General features: G+C 41.9%; 1 protein-coding gene across 2 annotated transcripts in view; it reads right to left on the bottom strand.

Annotated features, from left to right (window-relative positions):
* Positions 1–15,126, bottom strand: part of Ntm (neurotrimin) — a 1,039,122-nt gene that overhangs the window by 1,022,638 nt on the left and 1,358 nt on the right. The window lies entirely within an intron of this gene.

Below are 15,126 nucleotides of genomic sequence, written 5' to 3'. Positions count from 1 at the left end.
AGAGTGCCCTCTTAACATTCTGAACAACCCCAAATACTGTTATATATAATTCGATTGTGTTTCTAACCAACATGCAATCTTTCAACATATCCTCTTCCCTTCATATAAAGTCTTCAGTTCAAGTCATTTGGGTTCTGTCCTCTACCTGCAACTCTACCTATACCTCTTGTCCTTCATTTCACATCCCTTATCCCCATCTCCTCAAAACCACACAAAACCACTCCATTTTACCAGATTATTTGGAAATCGTCAATTGCCATGCTGTTAATTTTTTTCTAGACTGTGACATGTACACTTTCTTCTACTTGTAAACTCATCTTTCCTCTTACTTGTATCTGTCTTCTTTGATGTTTCTTCTTTACCAACTTCTCTGACATGAAGTATCTCTACTCTTCCAGAGAAAACCTGACTTGCTTTTGTTCCAAACTTTACCACATTACATTATATTGAGTTGTCTGTTTCACTGAGTATAAGAATTATGTCTACTTTGTGGTTTAGCCTAGTACATGATAGGGTCTAAATAAATAATTTTGAAAGGGATGAAATACAAATCTAAATAAGAACATGGCCATAGCTTCAGATGTATTATGTGGCTTTTAAATCCATAAATCCAGATGATGTGAAGATGGCACATCTCTGTCACTTCCTGATGACACAGAGCTGATGGTGATGGCTCATCAAGATCCAAAAATAATCTTGATGGATTTAAATAACAAACCAAAGCTGCAATAAAACTTCAAACATTAAAAAAAGAATTTTAAAGGAAATCAACTGTAAGGAAGGATAGGAGAAGTCTTGCAAAAAAGCTCATTTGATGAGATGACTGTGGAAAACTTTAGTGATAGTGATATATATTTTTTTTAAAGGAAGAGAAGCTACACAAGAATTTAGTAGACTGATGTAACTGTAAAGTCCACATATTCCCAGGTATTAGTCCTCTGCCAATTATAGTATTTCAGGAAGAGTGTGCTGTGGTAATAACTTTTAGGCTGATTTTTTCTTATCAGGACCTTTTCGAACATTAAGGGTTGGGATAATTAGAGGTCTGGAGACCATGCCTGTGATGATCACAAGAAGGAACATGGGTAACAGTTACATGAGCAAGGTAATGAGTACATTTCCTATTGAGCATTGTTACCTCCTGTTTTGTTTTCCCTCTACCATCTCTTCCCTCCCACCTCCACAACTACCCTCCCTCCAACGAAGTTGTAAAGTTCTTATTGTGTTTTGTACATCTCATTGTTACAATGGGTCCACCTGTATCCTTATTTAAGCATTTTGTTTTTTCCTTTCCCCTCCCCGAATAAGTAAGTGTATATAGGAGGTGCAGGGCACCAACATCAAATACAGTGAAAACTGGGGTTATACCGTGGGGGAGGAACATACAAAGAAACAAAAAAATCACATGGTACATTATAAATACATTAGAAACAGTAGCAAGAAAGCAAAAAGATGTTTGTGTCCCAATCTTGGGATCCATTTCACTTAACATCATCTTATATAGAATGTTTTATCATGGGGGAAGAATGTAGGAAAGAAACAAAAAACATCACATGGTATGCTATAAATACATTAAAAACAACAGCAAGAGGGATAAAACCACTTGTGTCCCTATCCTGGAGTTCATTTCAGTTAGCATCATCTTATGTGGTCACATGTACATAGCTTTTGAGCTTTTCTGCTTGTCCAAGACAGATACTAGTTATTGCAAATAAGGGAAACCATGGGACAAAAGGTTTTTCTTTGTTGTTGTTTATAATGTACTATGTATTTTTTGTTTCTTTTTTATTTTTTTATTGTGAAAATACTGTACAGAGGGGTTATAATTACATGGGCAAGATAATGAGTACATTTCTTATCAAGCATTGTAGCCTCCTCCTTCGTTTCCCCTTCCCATCCCTTCCCATCCTCCCCCCCCCCACCAAAGTTGTAAAGTTCGTTTTCGACATAACGACTTGTACATGTCATTGTTGCAATGGGTCCACCTGTATCCCTATTTAAACGATTTGTTTTTTCCCTTCCCCTCCACAAATTATACCGACATCAAATACAGTGAAAGCAGGGGTTATACCGTCGGGGAGGGACATACAAAGCAACAAAGAAATAATCTTATAAATGTGTTAGAAACAATCGCATGAAAGAAAAAAATATTTGAATACATATCTTAGGGTTCATTTCCCTAACATCATTTTTGTTTCTTTTGTATGTTCTTGTTGTCACTGTATTTGATTTTGGCACCCTGCATCTTGTATATACATTGATCCAATTTGGGGAGGGGAAGGGAATAACAAAATGCTGAAACAAGGACACAGGATGAACCATTGCAACAATGATACTCACAAGACACTATGTTGGAACTTTGGGGGTAAGGGAGAGGAGGAGTGGGGGAAGTGGGGGAAGGAAAGGATAGTAGGAGAAAAGCAAAGGAGGGGGTAACAATACTCTAAAAGAAATGTAGTCATTACCTTACTCATGTAACTGTAACCCCTCTGTACAGCATCTTTACAATAAAATAAAATTAAAAAAAAAGAAGGAACATGGGAGGTCAGTAGAATCCATGTTTTAGATAATGTGTTTGGAGAGCTTTAATGAGCAGAATGAGAGAGAGGGGGGAGGGCATTAAGATTGAATTGAGCTGCAAGTAAAAGAAACCTAATTAACTAATCTTTTTTGTCTTGCAAATTACTATAAGTATGAAATATGTGTTCCAGAGCTGGTACAACTACTATCATCTTGAACTTGAGCTCCCTCCATTAGACTGAGCTATATGAAATTGTCCATAGACAGTCATTTTTGATTCACTAAACCAGCAAGTCCACGTGGTTTGACATGAAGGCTTCCTTCTTTGTCATCCTTGATGTAGGCTGTTGGTGGTGGTATTTGCATGCTGTTTCCTATACCTACCAGCAGTCAATGTCCCAGCCTCCCAGGCAAAAAGAGAACAATAATAAGAGTTAGAAAGCACAGTCCACCTGAATTCAGTACTCAAAACCCTACCCAGTAATCTTGGCTTCAGTTGTATTACAAGACCAGAGCCAGATAATGGTAACCATGAAAAGTCCATATGCCTCTTCATGTAGCCATCTATAATTGAATCTTAGAGATGAGTGTTATAAGGAGTAACAATGCTCTTAAATTTTCATAATTGAAGAACATCATTCGTAAAGAGAAAAGATAGAATCGGTATTGAAGAAGCACCGAAAGACCTTGAATAACGAGTGTTTTCCCATATAGTTCATCAACTATGAAAAAAAGTGTTAGCTCCAGTTATTTTCAGCTGTCCTCACACAATAGAATCTCTGGTTTGATTTTGTTTTGGTTTCTTTTTTATTCTTTCTTTTTTTGCCAGACTTGGAGCTTGAATTCAGGGCCTGGGTGCTATCCCTCAGCCTCTTTGTGCTCAAGACTAGTGCTCCACCACTTGAACCACAGCGCCACTTCCAGCTATTTTTGAGTAATTTATTGGGGATAAGAGGCTCATGGGGACTTTTCTGCCTGGGCTGGCTCCGAACTGTGATCCTCAGATCTCAACCTCCAAGTAGCTAAGATTACAGGCATGAGCCACTGGCACCTGGATGTCTTTTTCATTTTGTTTTGTTTTGTTTTCTTTCCAAAATGAAGATGACTCTCTGCTGCATACAAGGAGACTGTTCAACAGTCAGACCTGGGCATTTGTAGGGCTGTTGCCTTGGAAGGGATGCTGGTCAAAGGAACTCCCAAGGTATCTTACAACAATAAGAGATAGGAGAAAGATACAAAGCTTTAGATTTTATAATTATTTTGGCATTAGACAAAAGTAATAAAAATGGTGATAAGGCATTTAAATCCTATTGAGAAGTTTTCAGAGAAAAGGAAGAAGAGACATAAAAGCTACTAGTTAATTCTTATTTCTTTTCAGCATTGGCAAAACAGTCCATCTAATTCTGGATGCTCATGCCTGTGTCAGATGCATTGAAGGAAAAGCTTGAACTCTCTGACAAGTCTGGTTAAGTTGCACAATACCTGTTTGGAAGGAGAGCTAGATGCCCTAGTGGAAAGCTTTAGGGTAAAGTGAGAATGAGACTAGATATGAAGAAGCAAGATAGAAATACTCCATACTCCTTTTCAGCCACCTCTCTCTCTCTCTCTCTCTCTAGCCTTTTGGTTTTGTCTTCCCTGTCTCCATTGCTCCTTCTGATACCAGCACTCACCTAGTTATAATACTAAAGTTTGGGCTTTCGTCCTCCTTACTGACCTCATCTCGTCACCACTGGAATAGCAACTTCCAGCGTTGAGTAACTTTATTCTGAAACATTGAGCTCCACAATGATGACTACCTATTTGTCCATAACATGTAGTTTATAATTATAGACAGGAAGGATTACTCATTTATGGGACAACATGTTTAATGTCCCTCAAAATATTGTCAGGGAAACAGAGCTGAAGCTAATAGGATCATTTTATAGAGGATAAATTTTGAAGTTAGGCTTTTATTTTTTAGTCCATCCATAGTGAATCAACACAGGCATAGGATAAGAAGGGGTTGAACTAACATCTATCCAGGAGTCCTCGAAGTCATATGGCCACTGAATACCCATCAGGATCCCAGACTTTATGCTCTGCCTTTATTTCTCCCTCTCTTTTTCTTTCTATAACAGTGAACATCATTTTTGACCCAGTTATCATGTCAAATGTGCTAGGAATATTAGAATTTATATGCTAGCCCCTGATCTCCTGAACTCACAGTCTGGGAGGGGAAGGAATTTCACTAACATGCTAAAAGCAAGTACAGGTGCAGGGGAATCATATTGGAAGAATGAAGGGCTTTGAAGACGTTCTGAGCCTTAATTTTGGAATTATAAAAAGAATTTTTGAAAAAGACAGAAGAGTGTATGTCTGAAGAACACAACCTTAGAAAACTTAAGGAGTGCAGGGAGAAGGGAGTGCACAGAATCAGAAAAGAGAGAAAAACGGAGGCCAGAGCCCTCTGAGGCAGTGAGGCTTCATCCTGCTTGAATTTGGAATCAGAAGACTCCATGTTTTGGTAGTATATTGGGCTGCTCAGAAACATGTGGAGAGCAATACGTTAAGAAGTAGAAGGGATAACCAGAATAACTAGAAAAGAGCAATCAATACCCTTTCTATGGCTGGCTGCACAGAAAATAAGAGGGAAACTTTGAAATATTTGGAAGGGTATCAAATTTTTGAAAATCTGAGATACAGCCATATTGAAGAAAATATTTACCTGTCCTGTCTACACAGGGGTACAGGTAATAATATGGGTAGTAATAATGTTTTGAGGTAATATTTGTTGGATACTTATTATGTTCCTTGTGGTATATAACTTTATCTGCATTTATTTAATCTTTATAGCAGTCTTATAATTATCTCCACTTAAAGACTAGAACTGAGTCAGATAGAGTTTTATCAATTGCCACATGTCTCAAACTAGGAAGTGTCCAGAGCTCAGTTTGTACCCATATGTCTAGCCCCAGCATGCAACTAAGGGTTGCATATCAGACACATAATCCTTAGTATCTATGGGTATATAGTTCTAGGTAGAAGGCTCTAGAGGAAAATGTGAAAATGTTCAGGAAACACAGAGCTCAGCACTCACTGTATTGTGGATACTTAATTCATTTTTCCCATAATACCACCTACCTTCTCTTAAAGATATGTTACTTTACAACTGATCTCCAGTTTTCACTTGATCATTTCAATGAAGCATATTCACCTTTACCTTTGCTTTTGGGGAGGAACATTTGTAATAGTAAAACCTTAACTCCTTAGTGGGACCTACAGATTAACTGAAGGCAGGATAAAAGCTTGGCATCCCAGCCTCTACTTTAATCTATGATATGAACCATCCTCTTCTGTAGCTACCTTGGAATCCCAGGACAAGAATGATAATTATGCATACCTTTTTCTATGCTAGCTTTTTGGTTTTATTTTCAAATAAACTAGACAATTCCCTCACTTCCACCTTAGCTTTCCTTGAGCATTTGGAATGAGTAAACTTCTGATAACTAACATTTATAGTTTCAGGACATGGTGCAGTAAAACAATAAACAGGGAAGTAAGAGCCAAGAAAAGCCCATAATTGGCCTAGGATGAACATGTTGTCATGTATTCCAAAATTGAGTTCCTGGGCTGGTTTTAAATAGATCCAATATTAGATTATTCCTTAGAATCAGCATTGTAGCTTTAAAGTAAAATCTTTATTTGGCCTAGCAAAATTAATAAAACTTTCCTTCCTTTTCTCAAAACCCTGCTTTCGTTATATATAAATTAGTATTGAGTTCATGAGACAAAATTTCCAGTAACCTATTTTTACAAAATTAAGAGCAGAGAAACAGGCGACCATAAAATAATTTAAACATAACTGGCAATAACTCAGAACTGAGAGATTCTCTTTACCAACTGAGCAATACAGAATGCCAACAGGAATTCAATATTTTTGTTTTTTAATTTCTTTTGAATCATTTATTTATTCCTTTTTAATGACTGTACTTCGCATGTGATAAACCTGTGAATAAAGTGAGTTTACTCTATACAGGGGTTCTCCAAATCCCGGGAAAATTGCAAGAATCTATAAGAAGGTAGAAGCTTCTCCTAGTTCATCTCTTTCTTTTTCTCATCTTTTTGTCTTCCTGAATTCCAACAGTCCACTTTAGTGAGCTCTCCTGAGAGATTCACAATGTCCATTACTAGTGATAGGAGCTGGCCATCCCCTGTGGGTGCATTGTGGAGTCTCAGAGCTCCAAGAGAGGGGCTCAAATCACTGGTCTTGAAAGCCCCTTGTTTGTCTAACACAGCAGGGTGAATTTTAAGGAGGAGTCAAATGGCTGTGTGGGTTGTCCAGTGTCTAAACTTAACAAGAATCTGCACCGTCACTCTGCTCCCCTATGTGCCTCTCAGATCTGCTGACTCCATAAAACCTGAACAAACAAGTTTTTGCTCCCACACGCACTGCAGGAGCTGACCTGGCTTGGAGAGTAAAGCCAGCATCACTTCTGCCTAATTCATGATGCTAGGTGTGACTCATTCTTACCCGTAAGAAAAGAAAAGCCGTGAGGCAGCACAGCCAACTAACAGAAAGAAGTGAATCTCAGTTGAAGAGAAATACATGATCCTGACTCTTAAAATTCATTTTCTTCTATAGCCCACCGTCACTTAGTGATCTCCCAATTCAGCATCAACACACTCATCCTTGACCTTCACTCAAAGGCCTCCTGAATTGCTCTTGGATGAAGTCTCAGAGCTGGATCAATGCAGAGTCACTATTAACAGAGTAGAGGCATGCACCTATAGTGTGCAGAAGTGAAGCCGAAGCAGGAATAGGAGAACCATAGTTCAAGGCCAATGTAGACCAAGTTATTGTGACTTCTATCTGAAAGACAAACTAAAAGCAAAATGTCTGTAGGCATGGCTCAAATAGTAGAGCACTTTACTCAACATTCAAGAAGCCCTGAGTTTAATGCTTAGTATCATCAAAATATTGGATGAATGAATGAATACATAAGAGTTCTTTTCATTCCTCATTCCCTCTACATGAAATTCAGTGACTGTTTAACCCTTTCCTTGCACCCTAAGTTTGCATTACAGATAAATACTTATCACATATAATTTATATTGTTTATGTACACACATATCACTTGAACAATCTGACTGTTTGCCCATATGTGACTATGTTTATATTCTTAGCTTCTTTCATGCACAAATGTTCTGAATATTTTCTTCTAGCCCTGCCACCTATCAATGCCTCTCCTCAAAGACGTTCTTGCAGCATTGCAACTTGAAACAAAACTCCAAACTTCTTTCATCCAATTTTTCTTTTTTATTTTAGAGTGCAAAAGGGAGGGCCATGGACAGGATCTGTTTTACTCAAGGTTACAGAGTATTTTTAGGTGTGCTGTTAGGTATCGTTTTCTACCCCATGGTAGGTTAGAACCAGTAGAAGATATTTTAGAAGGTCGACATAGGGCCACATCACAAGGAGATTCTGCCCTAATTAGTTGGTGACAGGTCTGGATCTGAGCATCTTTGTAAAGCTGCCCAGCTGTTTCTATGATATAGCAAGTTTGAGAATGGCCAGTTTAAAGATGGAGAGCACCACAAATAAATGTGGACAGAAGCCCTCTCTGAGCACCCACCTGCTGAAGACCTTCTGAATTGTGAGTTTGTATCGGGAGAAAAAGAATTGATCTAGGATGCTGGATTTGGAAGGATCATGGATCCTATGAAGAGATAATTGCTGAACAATGCGCTAGTGGCTCATTCCTGTAACCCTAGCTATTCAGAAGGCTGAAATCTGAGCATGAGAGTTCAAAGCCAACTGAGGCAGGAAAGTTCATCCAATATATCCAATTAACTCCAAAATAACCAGTTGTTGGCTCAAGTAGTACAGCACCAGCTTTGCATAAGTAAGCTATGAGATAGCATCTAGGCCCTGAGTTCAAGCCCCAGTACAAGCACACACTAAAACAAAAGGTAATTGCTAAGAATAAATGTTGTCACCACTGTGGAATCTGGCAATGCACTGAAGTTGCCCTTTGAGACACTTCACCTGGCTGGTGAATATAAGCTGATGTATTAAAAGAAGATGGCACAAGAAAATGATTACCCTTTCCTTCTGTAAACGCAGCCTTTGCATTATTTTAGGAAGTCTATATTAGGGTATGTTGACTATGTCACAAATGAAAAGGGGTCTCAAAGAAGAGGTAAGTATGAATCCCGTACATCCTAGGTATGGCTGGCAGCAACCTCACCCAACTAGCTGCCTAAAGAAGAATTTTGCCTGGTCTTGTCTCAAATGCTTTCCCTTTATCTTCTTTGGCCCTCCACGCTATGCAAACATTAGGGCATAAAGGAGATAGTTTCCTGAGACTGGGTGGTCATGGTGTTAAGTATTGCTGCTGACTCAATGACACAGAAAAGTAGTGCAAAGGCCAAATGACGCCCATCAGCTTTCACCATCTTGCATATAACTGAAGACACATTGGGCTTCCTGAGCAACTTCTTAGAAAGGGGTGACGTGAGGAATGGAAGGTAGCGTCTCTGTTCTATTGTGGCACAGATCCAGCCAGAGCGCATCTCCAAGTGCTCCCTAGCCTACACAAGGACTGATTCATTTGCACAAAAGACAAGAAGCTGTTACTTAATCTTCACTTTGATTTCTGGTACTGCTGCTCAAGCCAAGACAAAACAGGGGGTTACCCTAGGTCTTCGGTCTTAACTTTTAATTGCTTTTCTTCACTGTGATATTCCTAGTATGTAAAGTAATGCCCAGACCATAGTAGACACCCAATAGATATTTGCTGGTGATTGAACCAAGAAATAAATAAAGAAGCAATGAAGCAACTAGATAGATTTTTGGATTAAGGTTAGATTTTGGTGGTACTTCCGAGATGAGTCAAGGAAGCACCACAAAAGAATGAGTTTGAACAAGAAAGTACAGCCCAAATCAACTGGTCTTTTGGTTAGTCTTTTATGACTGCCAAGCCCAATACTTTCACAGATGCTTAGGGAAAAAAAATCAAATTTAGTAACCTAAGATATCCTCAGTAACAGATCTGAAGAATGTGTTTTCCAATATTTGATTCCTTAGCTTGACAGTGTCTCTTGAAATACTCTGTTCTGGGCAATGAAAATGTGAATCTTTGTTGGTTTGTTTTGCAGTTTGCAAATGACTTACAGAGCTCTTCTGGCAGACTTTCTGGTTTTCCTTTTGCAAATAAACAAAAGGCCATTTCTCTCCTATGACTTAAGTGGGAGAGCCTGTGATCACCTGTCATGGTTTTGGATGGAGGAGGAAAGGCAAGACAAGTAGAAAGAAGGAGAAAAATGGGAACATGCAGAGTATGAAAGCGGAGTGGGGAAGAAAGCAGAAAAGAGGCAAAGATAAATCGGGTATGGAAAATGAGAGTGTCAAAGAGACCAAATGGCTGAAGACGCTGTAATCAATACCATCCCAGACACCCTGGATGAGGATAGCTGAACTCACCATGTTTGGCTGGCTGGCCCTCCCCCATCCTCCCACTCTACCCTGTGGCCTGGTTCCTTGTGATTTGGAAAGACAGACTCTCCCCTCCTTCTAGGCAAGCCTTCATGGAGCTGAGCCACCCCTGCTAGCCTGACCTAGATCTGTCAACTGATCAATTATTTCTCCCATAGAAGAGGAGGGAAAATGCAAGGAAGAAAGTAAGAGGAAAGGAGGGAGGAAAAAAGAAATGGAAAAAGCTGAGAATAGGGGTGAAAGCAGGAAGAGAGGAAGGCCTCGGGGAGAGAGAAAGCTGGGGAGTGGAGAAAATTCAGTATTTATTGGCAGAAATAGTAAGAATAGGCTTAATCCAGATGGTTGCATAAGGAAATAAATAAGTAAATACATCCAGAAAAGAGACAAAAAAGCCCTCAGAGTTTTCTGACAAATATCATAATTGAAGCAAACAATATCTATTTGGTGGCACTAGGGATTGAACTCATTGCCTAGGCAAGTGCTCAGCCGCTTGAGCCACACTCTCAGTTTTTAATCTTGATTTTTCAAATAAGGTCTCATGTCAACTTTGCCCTGGCCAGGTTCAGCCTGAGATTCTCAGAGCTCCACTTCTTGTATAGCTGGGACCATATGTACATATCAGTATATCAAGCTTGTTGGTGGAGATAGTCTTCCTAAGTTTTTGACTCAGCTGGCTTCAAACTGTGATGCTCTTTATCTCTACCTCCCATGTAACAGCATTGACCCAGAGGACATTTCTTTTCCCTAACTTCTTTAATCCCACTTCCACCTTCTACTTCCCCATTGAAACTCCAACCTCCTGTTCCCCTGCTTCTCAAAGGCTCCTTTGAGCTATGGCTCTTGCAGGTGCTGTCATATCCACTGCAAATAGATGAGGGAGTCGGATGCTGGAAGCTCATGCCTATCATCCTAGCTACTCAGGAGGCTGAGATCTGAGGATCATGTTTCAAAGCCAACCTGGGCAGGAAAGTCCATGAGACTCTTATCTCCAATAAACTACTAGAAAACCAGAAGTGGCACTGAGGCTCAAGCAGTAGAGAGCTCGCCCAGGCCCAGAGTTCAAGCCCCACGACTGACAAAAAAAAGAGGAAGGAGATGGTGGAAAGTGTCAGGGCCTGTGAAGTGTTCTCCCTGCAAGCTCCACTTGTTCTTCCCCTCTGTGCTCTCCAAAAGAATGACATCTACCACCAGGAGTCAGGATCCACTGGCATGAACCTCTGAGATGACACTGTGACCAGCCTGTAAGCCATCACCTACCTTCTGTTTGCATGTTTTCCTTTTTTATGTTTAATTTGTTTTTATTGAATTTCAAATGACTTTAGACATAAAGTAAACATGTAACAAGGCAATAGAGCAGAAAGGAAGTAAGCGCCATAAATACAACTGGTCTCAGCATGGAATTCCACTTAGCACCACATGTTTGGAGTGTTACAAGCATTAATGAGTCCTTACAACACCCAGGGGAGTCGCTCCCCGGCCTGGCGGCCAGGTAGGGAGACAAGCTCAAAGAGAGGAAGATTTCCTCCTATAGAAAACATAAGCAAATAGGAGCTCAGATACATACAGATACAGACCTCTGCTGAGGCTCGGTAGAGGGCAAGTTTTGTTTTCTAGTTGGTGGACAGAAATGAGCTATATGCTTCAAACCACATAATCTCAGAGAAGAACCAAATCCCAGGCTTTCTGATCCTGGCAGAGGGTACCTACCATGACTCTCTAACATGCAGAGTCACGTGACCCGCATTGGTTCATACCTCCTGCCTCTCCTTGGAATATGGTGAGGGCTCATTGCTTCCCAAGGGATAGGCCGTGGCAAAAGCCAGTAATAGCAGCATGTCTGACCCATCCATGACACTTGACCAGAGCAGCATGGGGCATGGAGCTTCTTCTCTGTCAGGGTACAGGCAAGAAGAGCCCCAGAGAATGCCAGAATGCACCTCCTCCAGGGACCCAAGAGAGACATTTGAAAGACACTGTTCAAGATGCCTTCATTAATACCTGGAAAATAGGAAAAGCTGACCAAGAAAGAATGGAAGCTAGCCACCAGTGACTCAGAACTATAATCCTAGCTGCCGGAGCCTGAGATCCAGAGGATCACAGTTTGAAAGCAGTTAAGACAGAAAAGTCTACAAAGACTCCATCTCCAAAAGCAATCAGCAAAAATCCAAGGTGGAGATATGGCTCAAGTGGTAGCAAGCAAGCCAACAAGTGCCAACACCTGGCACCAACAAAAAGAAAAAAAGAAATGGCACCAGAATGAGGCTGCACACCTGGTAGCTAAAGCTGCAATTCCAAGAATGGCCTTTATGCAACACAGCCCACTGCTCTTGGCTGGCACTGCCCTGTACCTTTGAATAAATGCTGAGAGGACCAGCGAGGTGTTGCCCAGACAGGAAGGATGGAGGCAGGCTTCATGTGTAATACCCTGTACACCTGGCCATAAATAGGCCTCACGGGCAGCCGTAAGCATGACAGTCAAGTACCACTGTTTTCCTGGTGTGTTCTAGCCATGCTTCCAAGTACCTGCAGTGCCCACATGAGGCCCCAGATCCTACCATCCCAAACTTATTACCCCAGTTTGCTGATGACCCATGTCAGAACCGTCTCTCAGCTTGGGCTACTGCATGACTACCCATTCTTTTACCATTTGAAACTGGAACTTAGCCCACTTGCACAGGGCCCATGAATGTCCTCCACAATGAGGAGAATGTGAACTTAGTCTCCTCTTTCTTGTCCTCTGGCCTGTGTCTCTAGGGACTACACCAGTAGATGTAGGGTGTGTGCTATAAAGGGAGGCTAGAGAAATGGGGGAAAAAAAAGAGGCACCAGAGAAATCTAACCAAGCTAATTGGAAAGTGTTAGAGGTGTGACAAGGAACAATAAGTCCCAGGAAGGAGGAGGGTCCACATGATTTCTAGAAGAAGAAAAGCCACTGCATACACAGCCATGCCTTTCAGAGAATCTCCTGATAGATGGTGGGCAGTGTGCTGAAAAGGACAGCTCCTGTTCCTGGGAGAGAGGTGTCTCTACTTAATCAACCCCAGTGAATCTCAGGGCCAGAGCCCCAGGGAGCTAATCACCCCCTCCCTGCAGCTGCAGCCGCACTAATCAGCGCTGATACCCGGCACAAATTCCCTCCTGCTCTAAGCTGGATCATGGTTGCTAGTTACGTGGGGAGGGGGGAGAGCAAGGCAGGGAAGGGGCCCCTATTCCACCCTGCTAGCACCACATACCTTTCCAAGAGGTAGGAAACCCAGGAAGTAGCAGCCCTAGGAAGAGTCAGTTTAAAACAAAAACAGAGGAGAAGAAAAAAATTGCACTGGAATGTGTGCTGCATTCTAACTAGTCCCGTGGGTCAATGCAATAGGGGTGGATTATCGCAGGCGAGACCCGGGCTGCCTCAATAATTCTGTAAGTTTGATAAGAGATAGCTGGCACACTCCACTTCCTTCCTCTGAAAGAGAAAACAGACATCATCTTTGCTGTGTCCAACTGCCATGTGGTATTGTGGGTGCAGGGGTGGGTGGGGGGGAGAGGGTTGTTCTGGGGAGGTTTAGCTGCCTTAAAATTGGGCAGCCTTATTCTATCATGACACATTGAAGCCCATTTAGAGCCGACTGCATGTGGCCAGCACAAATAAAGCTACCATTCTCCTTAGGAAATTCAAGATTTGATGGAATGGACCCAGGTCTGAGACATCCTTGATCCTCTCCCTTCCCCCATTCTAAGAGAGGAACACAACAGAAATTTACATCTCTACTTCTATATGCAGCAACAACTCAGAGTGTGAGCAAATACTATGCTTCCCTGAATTAATTTCTGATACAAAAAAAAAAAAGATCACAGAGTATGCTAATTTATATGTAAATTAAGTTTGGCCCTGGGGCTCCTGGCTTGCAGGTAGGGGCTGTGGAGGGTAGAATCTTGGTCATTGCCTCCAGATTGATTTTATAAGAAGTGGATTCTGGGACAGATGGCAATTATCCAGCAATTATTGAGGAGTTGGGACATTTCTTCTCCCTCCCTGTGACCCCCCTCACTCCGTGCCTTAATGGTCCTGAAGTCAGTGTCCCCACAGCCAATGTTAGGGCTCTAGTCTTACCACAAGCATCCCTGTGCACTTGGAATAAGCTAGAGTACACACAGACATACACACAGAGAGACACACGCACACGCACATGCATACTCTGATGCCTGCTCCACATTATGTAAGAGAAGTCAACCAAGGATGCCTCTAAGTTGACTCTTTTCACTCCTACACCACGGGTGGCCCCAGGAGAGAGGCAAGAAAGCCAGAGGCTGATGCCCCTTGGGATTGAGTGCAGTAGGGAACAATTCATGAGTGTCCCTGCGAGATCCTCCACCCTGGACTTCCTTGTCATCCACAGACTTCCTCTGTCCCCCATTCCTTCCTTCTTGAGCCCCCAACCAAGGTGCACACACCTTCAATTCTTCCCAGACTGCCCTCTCTACCTTGGGGAGGACAGTGGCAGTCCCTAAAGGCTGAGCTCAGACAGGAGCCAGTAGGACTCCAGTTCAGAACAGGACACGATGCTGAGTTCTCTCTATTGCAGTGGGAAAAGGAAAGTGGGTGGGACCCCCATCCATTCCTTTCTACCAGAAAGAACTTTCCTCAGGGAATACAACTGCATAGGACTAAGCCTTGCCTCTCTTCCTCCCCACTCCAGCCTTCCCTCCCTGCCCTCCCTTCTTTTGCTTTTTCTCTTTCCCTTCTTCCTATCTTTAGCCTATCCTCTCTTCCTGGAGACTCCTCTAGGACCACACAGGGAAAGTTTTTCTGCCTGTTCCAACCCCTGTGAGTTCAGGCATCTTTAATTTGAAAAAGATAAACTACTAAAGCCTGTAAATACAGGATGGCTGTGAATGAGCAGGTGAGCGTTAATTCTGCTGCTGGAATGAAAGGGAGGGCTAGGGCAGGGGTGGGTGGACCACATAGTGCAGCAAATTGACTCAAGGTAGAGAAGATTCCCAATGCACCTGAGCCCAGCTTTACAAACATCTCATCTCACAGTGGCCAAGGAGTTAGGCTGGCTCCTGGCTCGGAACCCCAACCCCCAGCTTTGCTTCCCAGACAGAAAATTAGCATTCGATTCTTCCTGCTCCTCTCTCTT

The sequence above is a fragment of the Dipodomys spectabilis genome, unplaced genomic scaffold, assembly GCF_019054845.1.
Source record: "Dipodomys spectabilis isolate Male_0828 unplaced genomic scaffold, ASM1905484v1 ptg000201l, whole genome shotgun sequence".
NCBI lineage: Eukaryota > Metazoa > Chordata > Mammalia > Rodentia > Heteromyidae > Dipodomys > Dipodomys spectabilis.
The sequence above is the reverse complement of the archived record's forward strand: the minus strand, read 5'-3'. Positions and strand labels throughout refer to the sequence as shown.